The sequence below is a fragment of the Lactuca sativa genome, chromosome 7 (assembly GCF_002870075.4).
Source record: "Lactuca sativa cultivar Salinas chromosome 7, Lsat_Salinas_v11, whole genome shotgun sequence".
NCBI classification, from domain to species: domain Eukaryota; kingdom Viridiplantae; phylum Streptophyta; class Magnoliopsida; order Asterales; family Asteraceae; genus Lactuca; species Lactuca sativa.
The window spans coordinates 206,824,876-206,839,106 of record NC_056629.2 but is presented as its reverse complement, the minus strand read 5'-3'; positions in this window follow the sequence as shown (position 1 = coordinate 206,839,106).

Below are 14,231 nucleotides of genomic sequence, written 5' to 3'. Positions count from 1 at the left end.
ACACAGGCGTTACAATTCTCTCCACCTTAGAATGATTCCGTCCCCGGAATCACACATCAACAAACAAATGCGGATAGCGACTCAACATGTCACTCTCCGTCTCCCAGGTGAGATTCGGCCCATTCGTGTGTTTCCATCGGACAAGCACTAACCCAACCATTTTGCGTCGCAACTTCTTAGTCTTTCGGTTAACAATTGCCTCTGGTTCTTCAATCAACCTTTTGTTCTCATCAATTCTCAATTCAGAAATTGGAATTATATCGGGAACTTCTCCCGTGAACTTCCTCAAATAACACACATGAAAGGTGTTGTGAATTCCATTCAGTTCTTCGGGTAATTCGAGCTTGTAAGCTTGATTCCCAATCCTCTGAAGGACTTTAAACGGTCCAATAAACCTTGGACTCAACTTTCCCCTTTTACCAAATCTTATAAGTCCCTTCCACGGCGAGACTTTAAGCAAAACCGAATCTCCAACCTCAAAAGTCATCGGTTTTCGCTTCTTGTCAACATAGCTCTTTTGACGATCTTGAGCTGCTAACATTCTTTCCCTAATTATTTTCAACTTTTCAGCAGTTTGATGAACCATCTCCGGTCCCATAAACTGCTTTTCCCCAGCCTCAAGCCAACAAGACGGCGTACGACACTTCTGTCCATACAAAGCTTGAAAAGGTGCCATCTTAATGCTCGAGTGAAAACTATTATTATAGGAAAATTCTACCAACGGTAAATGTTCATCCCAATTACCTAGGAATTCCAAGGTACATGCTCTCAGCATATCTTCAAGTGTTTGTATTGTTCTTTCACTCTGACCATCAGTCTGCGGATGGTAAGCTGTGCTTAAACATAACTTGGTACCCATTTCCTCTTGTAGACATTTCCAAAACCTTGAGGTGAAACGGCTATCACGATCCGATACAATCGTTAACGGAACACCGTGAAGCCTCACAATTTCCTTCACGTAAGAATTCGCAAGCTTTTCCATAGACCATTTCTCCCTGGCCGCTATGAAATGCGCACTCTTAGTGAATCGATCAACGACCACCCAAATCATGTCGTGACCATTCTTTGTTCTGGGCAGTTTAGTGACAAAATCCAGAGCAATGTCTTCCCACTTACCCATAGGCACAGGCAATGGTTCTAAACTCCCGTAAGGTTTCTGATGTTGTGTCTTGACTCTCGCACAAGTCACACACTCGGCCACATACTTTGCAACATCAAGCTTCATCGTCGGCCACCAGTAGTAGGGTTTCAGGTCCCTATACATTTTAGTGCTACCCGGATGAATCGAGTACATGGACTTGTGAGCTTCTTCCATCAGAAGATCTCTGACTCCTCCTGTCTTAGGTATCCAAATCCGATCTTGGAACACCTTCAGTCCATGACTGTTTACACCGAACACCAACGTTTTGCCCAAACGTTCTTCCTTTCGGTCATTTTTCTCAGAAGCTTCCTCTTGAGCTTTCTTTATACTTTCCACAATGGTCGAGACAACTTCAATTCTCAACGCTCTTGGCCTCTTCCTTTCAAGATTGACCTTCCGACTGAGAGCATCAGCAACACCATTAGCTTTACCGGGGTGGTAAAGTATCTCGCAGTCGTAGTCTTTAAGTAATTCTAGCCAGCGTCGTTGCCTCATATTCAATTATTTCTGATTAAAGAGGTATTGGAGACTCTTATGATCAGTGAAAAGTTTGCACTTCGTGCCATAGAGGTAATGCCTCCATATTTTTAGAGAGAAAACTACCGCTGCCAACTCCAAATCATGAGTCGGGTAATTCTTTTCATGCTCTTTCAGCTGTCGAGACGCATATGCTATCACCTTTTCTCTTTGGGTCAAAACACAACCCAATCCAACACCAGACGCATCGCTATAAACAACGAAGTCTTCAACTCCATCGGGTAGAGAAAGTATCGGTGCCTCGCATAGCTTCTTCTTTAACTTCTCGAATGCTTCTTTATGCTTATCACTCCAAGCATAAGTAGCTCCTTTGTGGGTCAAAGCTGTTAATGGAGTAGCAATCGAAGAAAAACCTTGGATAAACCTTCGGTAATATCCGGCTAATCCTAAAAAGCTTCGAATCTCCGTGGGACTTTTCGGTTGTTCCCACTTCGTCACAACTTCGATCTTCGCTGGATCAACCATTATCCCTTCTTGGTTGACCACGTGACCCAAGAATTGGACCTCACGAATCCAAAAATCACATTTGGAGAACTTCGCATAAAGCTTCTCCTTCTTCAAAACTTCTAACACTTCTCGCAAGTGCCTGCCATGCTCCTCCTGGCTTTTCGAGTAGATCAGAATGTCGTCTATGAACACTATCACGGATTTATCAAGGAACGGGTTACAAACCCTATTCATCAAATCCATGAACGCTACTGGAGCATTGGTTAGTCCAAATGACATAACCAAGAACTCGTAGTGTCCATATCTAGTTCTGAATGCAGTCTTCTCGATATCTTGCTCTCTTACTTTCAGCTGATGATATCCTGACCTTCGGTCGATCTTCGAGAAATAGCTCGAACCTTGCAATTGATCAAACAGGTCATCAATCCTCGGCAACGGATATCTATTCTTTTTTGTTGCCTTGTTCAGCTCTCTGTAATCGATGCACATTCTCATACTTCCATCTTTCTTCTTTACAAATAACACCGGAGCTCCCCAGGGCGATGAACTAGGTCTAATGAAACCTTTGTCCAACAACTCCTGAAGTTGCATCATTAACTCCTTCATCTCCGTCGATGCTAATCGATAAGGTGCTTTTGCTATTGGCGTGGTTCCTGGTAACAAGTCTATTCTGAACTCCACTTGTCTATCAGGTGGTAATCCAGGAAGATCTTCGGGAAATACTTCCGGATAATCACACACCACTGGAATGCTCTGCATCACCTTCTTTTCTTTCTTAGCATCAATCACAAATGCTAAATATGATGTACATCCCTTGGTCAAACACTTTCTGGCTTTCATTAGAGAAATGATCCCAGAATTCACTCGCCGTTTGTCCCCATACACCATAAACGAATCTTTTCCAGGCGGGTTTACTTTAACTATCTTTTTCTTGCATAAAATTTCGGCATCATTGGCGCTAAGCCAATCCATTCCCAACATGATGTCGAAACCATTAAGATCGATGGGCAATAATTCCTCGTGAAACTTATTCCCATTAAGGTCGATCAAGACGTTTTTCATACGATGGCTAACAGGTACAAACTTGCCACTAGCTACTTCGACTAATAAAGCATTATCTAGTCTATCAATAGGCAAAGCTAGCTTTCTACCAAACTCATGCGAAATAAAGGAGTAGTTGGCTCCAGAATCAAACAAAATTTGAGCAGGTAATTCATTTACGAGAAAGGTACCTGAAGCGACATCAGCTTCATCTTTCGCAGCCTCAAGTGTCATCTGGAAGGCTCTCGCCTTCGGCTTTGGTGGAATGTTGGGCCTAGCTGCCTCCTTCTTCTTCGGACAGTCTTTCAAAATATGCCCCTCTTCATTGCAACCAAAACACATCCTTTTGTTGTTCGGACATTCATTGGCAAAATGTCCAACCTTTCCACACTTGTAGCAGGTCACATCCTCGCTACATTTCCCAAAGTGCTTTTTCTTACACTTATCACACCACTTTGCTTCGCCTTCTTTTCCTCCAAACTTTCTCGAATCAGACTTCGAAAATTTGCTCTTCTTACTGGAACCAGATGTTCCTTCAAACTTCCTTTTCTCACCAACCTCAACCTTGACGGTGGTTCTCCCCTTGATCATGTTCTCAACAGACTTGGCAGCCCAGATAGCTGCCTCTAGAGTAAGTGCCTGACGTACCGGCACCTCGTACTCCCATGGAAGTCCCTTCGCATACCGATCCACCTTTGTCAGCTCGTCTGGAATGATACGCAAGGCAAACTCCATCTTATCGGTGAAGTTATTGGTGTACTCATCCACTGACATGCTACCCTTCGTCAATGTCAAAACTTATTCTCCAACTCCAACAGATTTTGAGCCGAGCAGAACTTGCGCTTAAACTGCACCAAGAACTCTGCCCATGACAATTGCAGTGGCTCGTTAGGGCTCAAAGTCTTCCCTAGAGTGTTCCACCAACGGACGGCTCCACCTCGGAATTGTCGCACGGCATAGATAGTCTGCAACTTGCCTTTACAGCCACATGTCATAAAGGCTAACTCCATTTCGGAGATCCAATCCATAACCCCAATCGGATCCTCCTTTCCATTGAAGGTCGATGGTTTGCAAGTCAAAAAGTCCTTGTACTTGCATACCATTCCATCATTCCTTCCTTCATGGTTATCTTGCCTAACTATTGGTGGGTTGGCTGGACCAACAGACCCACTGAAGTTTCCTCCTTCTGAGTGCCCTTCATTTAATTCAGGCGCTTCCACACGAATCGACAGTTCTTCACGATTTTGTTGAAGCAACCGTCTAGTTTCATCCATCTGACGATCCAACATCGTCTGAATCATCAATTGCACACCAGCCATGGTTATTGGCTCAGGTGCTGCTGCTACGACAGGTATTGGCTCAATCACTGGTGGTTGATTCCTGTTTTCGTCAGCATTTCCAACTCCACTTCTTGTTCTCACCATTTTGATCTACACACCGAATAAGGTGAAATTAGATCCTCAATCATGATAGATATTCAAATCATCCTTATCACTCCGAAACGTTTACATGCTAGTTCTAATATCGTAGACGTACGCTTAGAATCCTACACACATAAGGTTTCTAGATCCGGTCGACAACAGACCATAGATCCGAACAAATAATATCATATATGGCAACATATAACATTTAGCACATAAAGCATTTTAGGCAACTTTCCTAAAATAAACTAGTGCTCGTGTCTAAATCACAACAGACACACATCTCAAAACTTCACTTAGCATTCTAAGTTTAAGTCTAGAAATCCTACAAATTCCTAGTTCGCTTAAACTAATGCTCTGATACCAACTGTGACATCCCCACAATCTCGGCCAGAAAAGACCGATTTTCATTTATGCTTTTAAATATTTTCAGAGTAAATCCTTTTGATTTGAAAGAGTTGCGGAATTTGTTCCCAAAAAACAAAACATGATAAAACATTGTTTACCGAAGCATTTCATAAAAAGAAATGTATTTTCATTATAATCAAAACTCGGGGTGTCATGTTCCGATACAGACCAATAAGCATAAACGAATACATTACAAGTCATATAACAAATATAAACATATGCAGACTTGTAAACAAAACAACTTGATGGTTCATCCATCTCATGCCCTTCCGCCACTTCCTGTAATACAATTTAAAACTGAGTGGGTCAGGCTTGGGAGCCTGGTGAGCATATAGGGTTTTCAACCCACAATAAATATCATATTTAATTTTCACCAACCAACAATAACCCAATTACCCATTCCTGTTATTCTCACTTTAATGTCCCTAAAACAACTAACATAAGGGACCTAGTCTAAGAATATTTCATCGGGGCGACAACACATGCTTCGGGGGTACCTCAGCAATATAAGTCAAATAAGGCAACCATGAGGGGGATGGAGTACAGCGAATGAACACCCAAGTTCATTAACACCTACAGGTGGCGAACCTGCTAATGTTTCCACAAGACTGTCTAGAATAGCCAGTGGTCGTCATCTAAACTCCGCTAGATGACTCAATCAAACAACAACAAGGCCTCTCATCTGTTTATTACACACCAACTGTCTACCCATGTTCTACCCAACATATTAGTAGATAAAATATACATTTGTATACATAGTTTAAAGAAAACTTGTATAGCATGCTTTAATCAACACATATATCACATAACAGATGAGGCACACACACACATAACACATATCTCATAAAGAAATAAGCAGATCTATAAGATAGAAGAGAGTGAATACTCATTCACACATAACACAACCAAATATATACACATAGCACGTATTTTTATATAAAATACTTCGTATTATTGTATTTGGAAGAAAATAACTACACACTCACACTTATAAACAACAATACTCTTAATACACTCGAACCAAACTCGTATTATTATTGTGTTTATGAAAGGTAGTATACACTCACTTGATCAGAAGATGATCGGACAGCACTACGACTTGCAGAAGTAGTAATCCACAGCAGATCTGGAAGATCTTCACAAAAATCGAACTTCTCGCGGGCAGAGCTTCGACTCGGGAACCGCACTTCTCGGGATCTTCGGGATCTCGGGACTTGCCTCGGGGCTAGAGTATGATACCGGGGCTTCGGGGTATTTCTGGCACGCAAAACGATGAAAAATGGGAGAGAGAAGAGAAGAAATGAACAAGAATTATGGCTGCCTTCGGATCCCCTTTTATAGAGGCTGGAGCCTCGGAGTACGCGGGGCGTACTGCCCAAAACGTCATTGCTTACGTATCCGAAGTGCTCGAGTGCGAGTGTCGACATCCCTCGGAGTACGCGGGGCGTACCTCGGATCAGATCGGTGACTCCTTCGGATAATGCTTCCGAATTTTGATTTAAATTTAATTACTAAATGATTAATAAACTTCGGAAATTCATAACTTCTTCATACGAACTCCGTTTTCGACGTTCTTTATATCCACGCGAAGGTGAGACTACGCTCTACAACTTTCGTTTAGACTCCGTCGGCTAATTTTGACTTTATTTTTATTAATTATTTTTAATAGGCCGCGACAGAAACTTTCGTTATAAATTCATAACTTCTTCGTTTGACGTCCGTTCTCGCCTAACTTTTTATCGCTTCGATACCAACAATGAGATCTTCGATTCTCATTTAGATTGCTTCGGCTAACAACCGCTCGATCTCAAATCGAGTAAAACAGGCTGTATACCGCTAAGCCGGAACTTCGATAAATCATAACTTCCTTATACGAAGTCAGATTTGGGCGTTCTATATATATTCGGAAACCTCGTTTCAACTACTACAACATTAATTTTTATTCTTAATTAATCAAACCACATAATTAAGCAATTAAGCACAAAACACAAAATACTCAAATAATACAATCTTATTACTTCAAAATGGGTTACAAAGGTTAACCTAGACTATTACATTGCTAAAAATGGCAAGCCCGGAAACACAGGCGTTACAGGAAGCTATGGCAACAACAACCAAGAGGATGTAAATTGTGCTAACAAATATAATTACATATTTGTTAACTATTACCCAGGAATTATAATTTTTTTTACTTTCTTTGCTTGCCAATAACTTATATCACACTGAACACACACATTACGATCTAAAATAAAATACAACTTCTATCACATTAGTCCAAAAGTCGCGTGCCCTTTTCTAGTTTTGTATTAACTAATGGTTTTGTAATTAACCTTTTGTACGATGTTTGCTTAAATAATCCTATAATGAGAGGTGCCGCTTCAGTGAAGTGTGTTTGTGTTAGGAGCATGTATGAATTGACAAACACGATTGACTGCATATGCAATGTATATTGAAGGGATCTAAAATACAGAAATGGTATTTTAAAATTTATTGTGAACATGTTAAACCTTCAAGATACAGAAACGGTATTTTTAAAATTTAAGAAATCACATATGATGCCTAAATGAGGAAAATGCCAAATAGAGCCAAAATGGAATTTGGTTTAAAAAGTCCTGTAAATAATTTATACATGTTTAAAACATATTTGGCATATGGTTGGGGCTTTTTAACATAGATTTAAACACATTTTTCAAGGAAAATATGAACTTGACAAAAAAGTGAGACAAAAGGGCAAAAAATGTCCAAAATTAGTATTTTGTGCTTATGAAGCATGTTTAGTTTTGGGAATAAATTTGAAATGATATTGTAATAGAACATAATATTCATAGTATAGTTGTGAAACTAAAGGAAAAAAATGTGAAAATAAATAAATAATGTTAAATAGTAAAAACCATAAATATGAGGAAAAATGCTGAAAGTGGATTCAAAGCCTAACGAGGCATGTTTGGCAATCCAGACGAGTTTGGAATAGTATTAAAGTGACTAAAATATTACATATTCTGAAAATTAGTTGTCGATTGCTATTTTATTAAAAATAAAGTAATATATTATTTCTGAATAATTAGATGTAAACGATATGAGAAACTTGGAAACCATTACGATGTAAATATTTTAGTTATGATTTGATATATTAAACTATACAAGAGACACCTAGTAAAATATAATATCATATTTGAAAGTAGAATGTTTTAATATGAAAAGCTTGCATAATGCTATTAATAAAGGGTTGGAAAATGAATCAGGTAATGAAAAATCTAAAGAATGTTGTAGAATTCTTATAGAACCCTTTAATGATGGAAAATGCCAATGAGGTATGTGATAGATATGATGTAAGAAATGGATTTGCAAAGATAGCGGGTTAGAGACTAGATGCCACCTAGTCTCACATGTGAATACATATGATTATTGTGGATAAATGTCATGAAAAGATATTGTGGATATAGAAAATTACGTATGCTCAAAACCCAATTGCATTTTATGAAATTGGTAATTGAAATTGTGAATTATTATAGTTATGTTATAAATATAAAAATGAGTTGTAACATCCCAAGTTTCAAGACCAAAAATTTCATTTTGATAAAACAATTTATCAAAACATTTGTAAGAAAACATCATCGAGTCACATCCTTTCATGAAAACATAATCACATGTCTCAAAACCATATAAAAATAGTAATAATGTTAGAGTACAATCCCAAGAGTATCATAATGCATAAATCATGTGTGTGTATGATGCACAGCTACCGTGCCAGCTTTTTCCCCTTCGGTGAAGAGGTACCTGAAACACAACTGAAAATTGTAAGCGTGAAGCTTCGTGAGTTCCCCCATCATACCACATACCATATATAACACATACTTCCAGACTGTGACATCCCCATTTTCACGGCTAGAAAATACCGATTTTGTTTACGCTTTATAAAAATCAGAGTACTTATTTTCATAAAAATGTTGCGGAATTTGTTCCCAGAAAAATACGATAAATACGTTATCAAAACATTTTCAAAGATACGTATTTTATTTATTTTAAAACGTTTGGGATGTCATCGTCAATACAGGAACATAAGTATAAACGGAACTTACATTTATTTACACTAGTGATCTACATCTCTTTAATCTCTCAGTGTAATGTCACTTTGTATCGACACCTGTGATATAAATAAACTGAGTGGGTCAGGTTGGGAAACCTGGTGAGTATATAAGGTTTTCAACCCACAATAATATAATTATTATGTTTAAACAATCAAACAATTAACCCAATTACCCATCCCCATTATCTTCTTTACTCTTAAGGATTTATCCTAAGAGTCATCTATCCTGCAATCGTTTATTCCGAAGTCCCTTACTTCCAAGGTTATAGGACTGACACTAAATCCATAGCTGTCAATGCTCGTTCGTAAAGCACTAATTCCATAGCTGCTATAGTTTATTCATCGGGTACTAAATCCATAGCTACTAGTGTTTATCTACTAGGTACTAAGTCCATAGCTACCAATTCCTAACAGGTACTAAATCCATAGCTACCAGCGTTTGTCCAATAGGCACTAAGTCCATAGCTGCCAGTGTTATTTATTAGGCACTAAGTCTGTAGCTGCCAATGTTTACTCACATCATCTTTTATCTCTCGTCATTCATCTACCCATCTCATACCCAACATACTTGTATATTTAAAATACGTATACAGTTCAAATCATTTAAAACATGTATAAAAAACGTTCATCCAGCATAGACAACAAGTATTCAAATAATATGCACACATAGCACGTAGTTTATATAAAATACTTCATATCTATGTGTAAGATGAAAGTAACTATGCACTCACTTGATAAGGTGGTGAGTCGGCACTCGGACAGCACTTCGTTACTCTTAAAACAATTACTCTTGACGAAACCTAGTATCATTACCACTACAGTTTAGTCTAACGCTTGACGAGACTAATTTAATAGTCTAGCTATTATTACTATTATATAAGCGTTAAACAATACTTATATAACCCATAATAATAGCTCAAATACTCCTTATAAGGTCCTAATAACAATACTATATTGAAACATAAGATATACTAAAGATAGGATAGGTACAGCTCAGTTACAGCGGGTTTTCTCGAAAACCGGGCTTCGCTGGAGCAGCGTTCCCGAGCCGGAAGGCTCTTTTCTTGGGACTCCGGGAGCCTCAAGGCTTCCTTCGGGTGCTAGGGGGTTTACCTAGACTTTAAGGGGCTTAAGGGGAGCTAGAGAGAGAGTTTAGAGAGAGAAAGTGGAAGAGGAAAGGTGTGAGAATGAATGGAACCCAGCACATCTATTTATAGTGTGAAATCCTGCTAGACTCGCCGAGTTGGTTTACTGACTCGCCGAGTCAGTGCCATGTGTCATCACCCGATGGCTTTCCTTGGGGAGAAAGCCTTGGCCCATATTCAGCCACGTCACCCTTTTTGCAGCAGCACCCTGCTGACTTCTAAACCCCGTAACTTTCGCATACAAGCTCCGTTTTTAACGTTCTTTATATCCACGTGTAGGTAAAAACAAGATCTAAAACTTTCATTTAGACTCCGTTGGCTAATTCTCGACCGATCTTAAATTTAACTGTAGGAGGTGATTAGACTGCTAAATGACCGTGAAGAATTCATAACTCCTTCATACGGACTCCATTTTCGTCTATCTTTTTACCGTTGAGTTCCTATTAATGAGATCTTCAACTCTCATTTAGGTCGCGTAAGCCAAAAACTGCTCGAACTAAAATTCGAGTTTTGGGTCGTGCACTGTTAAGCCGAATCTTAGAAAAATCATAACTTCTTCATACGAAGTCAGATTTGGGCGTTCTTTTTATGGATTTTCTCGGTTTAACATATTCTACGACTTTTGTTTAGATCACTAAGGCTAAAAAATCCTCCATCATAAATTCACTATTTGCGCCTACCCGTGCCGTGCCGGTTTTGTCGTAAAACTCCGGCGGGTCATAACTTCTTCGTTATAACTCGGATTTCGGCGTTCTTTATATGTACAGAAACCTTGAGACATATTCTACAACTTGGTTAAGACTATTTATTATAAATAATATTTTGCTGATAAATCGTTTTCGACCCCTATTATCTCTAAATTGACTAGCCCGGATCTACGGGCGTTACACAGACATATATGTGTGTCCGACGTACCCTGCAGAGCATATCGGGGTGCTCAACCTACCCCTGCTAGACATACCGGGGTGCCTAAGCTATCCCTGTCAGACATACCGGGGTGTCCGACCTACCCGTTCGGTTTATCTCAATCGGTTACGGGGACTAATACACCCCTACCACTACCACATAAAAACATATCATGATCATACTGTCAGGCAAACTGGGGTGCCCGACCTACCCCTTGGTCCTATCAACCGGGTATAGGGACTATTCCCCTACTACCACTATCTCATAACATCGTATCACATTAGCACATAAAACATAACAGATAGTGGCAGACCAAACAATTACCACACAAACAATTATTTTAACTATAATCAACTACTAGTGGGCCGGCCTTGGTGCCTTCGACCCACTTATACTGGAAGGTAACTCACATCAATGTCGTGCAGTAACTGAAGATGCTGGGATCAACTCCCTCGAACTCCTACACATAACAACCTTCCTTAATTACCATTTCATACTCTCAAGCCTTTCAAGGGTTAACTCAGGTCAAAATCAAAGTTAAGGTCCACACATTGGTCAAAGTCGACTCTTGGTCAAAGTCAATATTTGGTTGACCTCTCGCCGAGTTGATCCACCAACTCGTCGAGTTCCATAATCCACAAAATGCTGGAACTTCGATCCTACTCGTCGAGTCTTTCAAGAACTCGTCGAGTTCTCCTTCATACAGAATCGGGACCCTTTGCACATGACTCAGCGAGTTTATCTTTTAACTCGTCGAGTCCGGCTTCATACTAGTTAGGACGTTTAGTCCTAGACTCGCCGAGTTCTGCATGAACTCACCGAGTTCTTCTTCATACACTTGAGACATTGCTTGAACTCGCCGAGTTTGTTGTTAAACTCATTGAGTTCCATGATCTTCAAGTCCATAAACGAGCCCAACTTGTTGAGTCCTCTTCAAACTCAACAAGTTGCTCAATATCAAAAAAGATTGGGGGAAACTATGACCCAACTCGCCGATTCGTATGAGCAACTCATCGAGTCCTTCCATATCCAAAAATATCCAGTCGATTTTAGTTGGGCTTAATGCATCCAAAACATAGATCTGGCCTCTTAGGGTCCATATTACACGTAAAGTCACAAACTTTACGTTCATGCATTGGTCTTCATGCTCAAAAGACCCAAAAATGAAGTCTAAAAGGTGCATGGAACTCCCATGGCGATAAAGTTGGCACCTTTATGCCATGGGAACCCTCAAAGGTTCAAGATCCAAAGTTATACCCCCTTTGATTCACAAAATCCCGAAAATGGCTTCACTAAGACTTAGAAAATGAAGAAACTAGCCCTAACTAGAGATCTAAGAGATAAATGGTCAAGATTGAAGTTTTTTTACCTCAAACAAGCTGGAAATGTAGCACAATCTTTGGATCCACTTGCTTCTTCTAGAACCCCCAAGCTTTCTCTTCCTTCTCAAACTTCAAAACCACCAAGAACATACAACAATGGCTCAAGAACACTCAAAGTGGGCTATGGTTTCATGAATGAGGTTTGGGGGTGATGGAGGCTGTAATGGAGACCAATTAAAGTGTTTAAATAAGGTAAAAACCCTAAAAATTAGGGTTTCATTCAGACAGATCTACTCGTCGATTCGGGGCTTTCGACTTGTCGAGTAGACTCTTCCACCTGCGTCCAAATTTCGTCCCTACTCGACGAGTTGAGCATCCAACTCGTTGAGTCCCAGTACGAAAATACAAATATTCATTATTTAAAATATGTACCAGGAACCAGACGTTACAGGAGTTTTATATGAATATACTCGGATGTAAATGAAATATGTGAATGGATAAAGTCTAAATACTCATCTCAATTAGGGGATGGTGGTTACGACTCATGAAAAGACCTTAAGGAGAATCCTAATTCATAACTTAACATTCCATTTTAATTTTGTTTTAACATGTTCATTCTTCAAAACTTCTTCCATGTGATGTGGGTAGATGATACATAAGCATAATGTCATGCCACATTATGAACAACTTTTAGTGGTTAAAACCACCCATCAAGACAGACAATAAAATGAGAAAATAACTAAATTAACATATACAATATATAGTTGGTCACTTGGTTGTTGGTTGCTAAATCACAAACAATAAAAGATAATACAAGCTTTCATTGTATTTCAATCAAAACACTCAGAAATATTGAAATACCAAAAGATTAAAACCATAACCTAATGGTTTGCTAGAGATTTGAGAGCCTAGCCTCTCCCGAGGTATGAAATACCCAATTTAAATAATCAACTATTAGTTAAAACACTTCTCACTTTTAAATAACATAATAGAAAACATCTCCCATCAAGAGGAATCTAATTACAAACTAACATATCAATTCCCAACAATATCAACAATAGTTATATGCATCAACAAATAGTTATATGCATCAACAAACTACAAACTACTAAACATCATCCCAACAACAGCAAAAAGCAGCAACACACAAAAACATCATCCACTAAGAAAGTTTCCTGTTGAATATTCAGCATAAGAATGATTTAAAATTGGAAAAAAAACGATCATTTCGGACATGTAACCACACTACTGTGGCGTAATAAAAAAAAATATCACATCATTTTAGGGTGTTAAAAATGAAGAAATATAATAAACTAAAACTAAAATATCAAACCAACACATAAATATTAAGATATAATTGTACCTCAATTAAAATTGTCAAACCTAACCTTTCTTTTCACATCTGTATCCTGTTAAACGAACGCTAACATTTGTCGACTTGTGGAGGATACAAAAGTTTTGGTCAAACAAAATCGATACCTCTTATGACGGGTTCTTCGGATGAATGTGTGTAAGAACAAACATTTATTTACCAACCATGGCTTGCAAACGAAAATGCTTATTCATTTCCTTTTTGGTTTTGCCAAGATTTTTTTTTGAAAGAGGACCGACTTTGATTTGATGTGGCTTTTTTGTTGTTATTTTCTTCAGAATAAGAAAATGAACGGTAATGACTTCGTTTTTTCCAATAGTTACATCAAATGTCCAGAACCACATCTCAGTGTCATTATTCTTTTTACTAAAGTTATTTATATTAGTAGATGATACTGAGTAACA